Here is a 5,448-nt window from a genome sequence, read left to right as displayed (position 1 = left end):
GGCGGCGGCGGGGGTGGGGGCGGGGGGCCGCCGGCGGGGGTGGGGCGGGGGGCCGGCGGCGGCGGCGGGGGGGGGGGCGGGGTCCGGCGGCGGCGGCGGCGGGAGGGGGGCGGGGGGCCGGCGGCGGCGGCGGCGGGGGGGGTCGGGGGGCCGGCGGCGGCGGGGGGAGCTGGGGCGGCTTCCGGGGCTGGGACGGCAGCAGGACCCGTGGCGTCGGTGGAAGTGCTATCGGCCACCGCCCCTCCCGCCGCCGCCGCTCCGGGCCTTCCCGCCGATAGCACCTCCGCCGCCGTCCCCACTTCTGTCCAAGACTCCGCCGCTGATCCGACAGGCGTGGCCACCGACCCTGCACCTGCCGCCCCCGGCTCTCCGACGTCCTCTCCTACCTCCTCTGCCACTGGGACCGCCGCCGCCGCTACCACTCCAGCCGCTGCCACGCACCGCTCCTGCCGGACCCGATCCCGCTACTGCCGGCCCCGGTACCACCGCCGCCGGCCCCGGTCCCAGCGGCAGCAGAGGTAGGAGAGGCCGTCGGAGAGCCGTCGGAGAGCCCGGGGCGGCCGGTGCAGGGTCGGTGGCCCTGCCTGTCGGATCAGCGGCGGAGTCTTGGACAGAAGCCACGTTCGCATGCGCCTGCCCGTGCCCCAGCCGGAGATGGAGAAACTGCAAGCAAAGTAATACACACCGACGGGAGCAGAAGACCTCAGCCGGTCAGAAGGATTGAGGTACTTTGTGATGCTTCTATGATCTTAGCAAACTTTTATGCCACCGAGTGGAACCTGCTTCATTGCCCTAGGAGTCTTGTATAGTCCCGATAATGAGTGAGACATCCTTTGACCTGAGTGATTAGATGCCTCTAGAATCTGTAAATATGACATACATGACTGCATTTTCCCGAAGGTGGTGGCACCGGCTGTAAGTGATGATGGAGGAAGCAGCGATGGGCCCAGTTCATCACAGGAAATAGTGTGGGGTAGGCCAGGGGAGGGAGAGCGAGGGCTGGGTGCAGGTGGGCCAGGCTGGGGATCATGGGGAACATCTGGAATGCAGCCCGCCTGGGGACTGAACCTGACCGGGAATCGAACGGATGACCTTTCACTTTGCGGGACGATGCCCAGCCGACTCGCCGCACCGGTTCGTCAGGGCTGCGCAAACTCATTTCAAGACAAAAAGTAAAACAATAAACACAACAAATAACATCCAAAAAAAGTAAGTTCCTTTTTTTTATAATCTTTAGAATGTCGCCTTTTTCTGCCTTTTTAATTTATGTTGTATATATCAAGTATGATTTTTTACTGCTATACCATCTGATGGCTTTTCTGTTTTTCTGTAATTATTCAATGCAAAATACGCAGCCAATGTTCCACGAGAGCTGGAGCTGGATGGGTGTGCTCTTTGTGCACTGCAAGAAGGTCGTGTCGGTTCTCATGTAAAGCACTTGAAACTGACATCAATGCCTGTGAAGTGAAGACGGGCATGCTATGGGGACATTTCATCCTTGTTCCCTCTGGCTTGAAAGTTCTGGTGTTTCTGAAGTCAATGGCCTGATGAAGGCAAGTTGGCTATTTCAACCCAATATTCTGCCCTGTGCTTTCAAAGCTTTGACACAAATCTGTCCGTGTCATGGGTCACGTATACTTCTTTATACTCCTAGCTCTTGGCTCAGTGCTCCTAGTTCACATAGGTTCATGTACACATAGTTTTTCTTAGATAGCTTTAATGATGCCGTTTTCTGAGGAGAGAATTCTGGTCAGTCTTTTCCTATTTCTTTGCCGTTGCCGTTGGCAAGTACCCAAAATGCTAGATCGGGGGATTCGAAAAACAGTTAAAAAGATGTGATCACAGGTGGCTTCCCGCCCCCCCCCCCCCGGGCCTTCTTCTGCTTTGTGCTTTTCTGGAATTTTTACAGTGAATTTCTTTTGTAAATGAAAAAAAAAATTTCTCCCCATTGGAATACATTACATTCAGTCTCAATAAATGCAAAGGAGATACCAATGATATTTCACATTGATTTTCCTCAAAGCACTGAACAAATAAAAAATAGAGTTAAAATACAGCCATTTCCAAATTATTACATCTTTATATACTTCATTCCTAAGGGGACTGTTTTGTTTGGATCCGAGGGATTATAGTGCTTTGTTGTCTACATGTGTACATACACTTTATTTCTTTTTTTATTATAACTGAAAATTTGAAGTTTAGTTTGTTTTCATGCATTGCTTTCTCTTTTGATTTTTATTATTTGGTTCGCATCTAGACTGCAAACAAAATAATACGTACCATCCGGAGTAGGAGGCCTCAGCTGTTCAGAAGTATTAAGGCCCTTTGTGATGCTTCTATGATCTTAGCAAACTTTGATGCCACTCAGTGGAAGACTCAGAGTGGTATGTATCTAAAGAATGAGTGTTCACTTCTGGCTATGTTACTTTCTGTGGGGATATGTTAATTTTGGAATCCATATGTTAATCTCTCTAAGATCACTAGCAGTACAGTAATTACAGATATGAAGGTCCTGATGATCACAATTCACACATGATGGAAAACTTAATTTTTATCTAATAGCTTCAACCCCGTCCACTTTTCCACTTGATATCCTTTGGTGCGACTGATAATAAATGACTGCACTGACTTCATTATTTGATTTCTCTGGGTAATCGTCTGTTGCAGAGAATTGTAGAGAAGCAAGTCCTTTAACTGAGTAGCTGAGAGTTTTTAGGGTCAAAAGTGTTTTAGAATGGTGTTAGTTACTCACTGTGCCCTTGGAGTGAAAAGTGAAAAGGCTTCCATTTCCTCCATAGAATGCCTTGCCCGTAATCCATCCCTCTTCTTGCTGGGTCTGTACGATGGCTATAAGCTGCTGTCGTTTTTGGTTATATGCCCTCACTTATCAGTATCTTTCTCCCCATGCTTTAATAATGATATTGCTTTTTCTGTTCAGAATCAGAGCTTCCCCTTTAAATCCTTACTACTTTGAGATAAGAATGAGACTTCTCGTTGTGTTCCTCTAAGCAAACAAAAAGTATCATCAAGCCCTTTATTTCCTTTTAAATAGTAATGTGGCAGGAGTATATTATGTCATCATCTAATGTAATTTTTTTTTTTAAGCATGTAATTACCTTACGGTGCTCAGCCCGGCCCTCAGACGGAATGCGGCCACCGAGCAGGGGCAGGTCACCTGCAGACGCGCCGTGAGCCGTGCTGACCATCGCCTGCTCTGACCCTGAGCTGCGTCGGGTCCTGAGCCCCGGGGTCTTCGTTTCTAAGCCAGAGCCTGAGCCACGGAGCAGCGGCAGGTCGGGGGTGTGGCATCTGCTGAATGGGGCTGTAGTTCAGTGCTAGTCCTCCGTTTTTGGTTGTCACTGAAACCTCTGTATTTTAAATACAAAAGACATAAGTAGTCTAAGTTTGAGTTTGAAATGAGAGGTGCGGTGGGGCATGGCTTTCTCAGGTACAGTGAGAGCAGTCAGCCGTGCCGTCTGTGCTCTGAGCTGAGCAGAGAAGGAGGCGAGGCCAATAGACTCAAACTCTCGATGAGCCTGAAGACTGTTTAATAAGTGTGCGGGAGAAGAGGTTTGATTAGAATGTGGAACTTAAGATTTCTAAGCAGGTGTAGTTTTCGGAAATTAGAAACTATACAGTATAATCCGCATAAATGGTTTACTGAAAGAGAGTAAAATGGAATTACCTTGGAAAGAGATGAAGGATATTATGAATATAAAATGACTTTATATATCGGTCCTCTGCATTTTAAATTCTACCTGCAACTACTTCATTTTTGAAATCACCTTTTAATCAAGATTTCTCTAATTCTGTCCAGAAGTAGTTCATGTGTGTTTTATTGGAGGTGGACCTTCTAAACAGTGGTAGGGATGAGGAAGTCAGGCAGAGCAGAAAGAGAATAAACTAGTGTGCGCTGTAGTACTGAGGGGATCGGGCGACGAGTCATTTGGTGCCTCTGCAAAGTTTATGTGCCAGTTGGGAAGAAAGTCAGTTAGCTGTGGAGCCTCCGAACCTCACTGTAATTTTCACTTAGAAGTTGCTTTTGAACCAGGTAAACTCCTTCTTGCTCCCGGAACAGTCCTTTTAGACTCGCCAGAGACATCGTGGATGGGATGGGCGTTACTGGTGTTGAAGGCATCTTCGGAAGGTAAGTCATGGAACGTAAGGTAAAGACGATGATTTTTGACGCCACGATTATTTGGATAGTCGATTTCTATAGGTTATAGAATTCATTGCTAGAATTACATCTCAGTGCTTTGCCAGTACTAAGGGCCAGACCCTGGGTGAAAATCATTATCATTTCCCCTTCTTTCAGATAACCTGGGACCTCTTCCAGTATATCCTATGGACTGTCTTTCCCAACTTCTTCCGGAAGCCTCCCACCTTTGCCTTTAATACCTCTGTTCTAGCTAACTCTTCTTTTTTACTGCTGAAACTCCTATCGGGCGCTCACAGTCGGGCTCATATGCCTTCCCAAAGGAGCTTACGGTCCACCTCGAATGTCTGCTACAAGAAATGTGCAGTTCCCTGTAGCTTTCCCACCATAGGTCTCTATACTCAGCTTTTAATGGGGCAGAGTCTAGTCAAAGTAAACTAATAATTACCATCATGAGTGACTGAAAGAAATATGTTGTACTATTGTATCATTATATTTGCAGATATTTTAATTAATGTATAGTTGACATAGCATCTTACATTACTTTCAGGTGCTGGGCGACGTAAGGATCCGACATTTACATACCGTACTAGATTGACCATCATCTAGTGGCAAGTAGCTCCTGCTCTAACCTAGTAGTCAGGATGTCCCCTGCTCCTGCTGCTGCCGGCCGGCGCGGCTCCAGCCCTCGTATTCGGCCAGACAAGACCTTGCAAATCCCTGATCCCGGCCAAGCGAGCCGGCCTTCCTTTTGGAACTTCAGCTTTCACCGCGCCCTACAGTCCAGCCCCAAAAGGTGCACAGCGCCGGGACTGAGACACCCCGCCCCAGCTTAGTCGGCCTCTCTTCCCGCGTTGTCTTCTCTCAGCCGCTTCTGTTCTAACAGGTAAGACTGCGGTATGTTTTTTAAATCACTTCCTTCTTGATTTTAGAGTTTGCATATGTGATTCCTAACACACGTCCTTGGGTTGGAAATACTTTGCGTTGTTTCTCTACTCCAACCCAAGAAGACCATAGAGTCTCTTTATAATTGAGGCCTTCATTCCTTTTCATTAGTTGATTAGTAAAAGAGTCCTTCCTTTGGCGGTGAAACTGGTTTGGATCTCTGAAATCTAAAGCCATGTCAGTGCTCTACTTGAAATCACATAGGGGCCCTGAACTTGTGGACAAACCACTTATATTCACAGTCGGTCCCGCCACACTTTTTAATGGGCCTGGAGGACGCTCAGAACCGCATAAACAGACACCAGATTTGGTACTGCTGATTCAGTGCATTAAACATGTAATGCTCA

General features: G+C 47.9%; 1 long non-coding RNA gene across 1 annotated transcript; it reads left to right on the top strand.

The window, feature by feature from the left end:
* Positions 1-1,236: 1,236 nt before the first annotated feature.
* On the top strand, positions 1,237-3,261 carry LOC149995120 (uncharacterized). Its single transcript, XR_016507746.1, has 3 exons — positions 1,237-1,553; positions 2,258-2,384; positions 3,106-3,261. It is a non-coding gene; the product is annotated as an uncharacterized LOC149995120 (long non-coding RNA).
* The last annotated feature ends 2,187 nt before the right edge of the window (positions 3,262-5,448 follow it).

The sequence above is a fragment of the Furipterus horrens genome, unplaced genomic scaffold, assembly GCF_987537825.1.
Source record: "Furipterus horrens unplaced genomic scaffold, mFurHor1.1.pri manual_scaffold_13, whole genome shotgun sequence".
NCBI classification, from domain to species: Eukaryota; Metazoa; Chordata; class Mammalia; order Chiroptera; family Furipteridae; genus Furipterus; species Furipterus horrens.
This window is presented reverse-complemented; position numbering and strand designations above follow the sequence as displayed.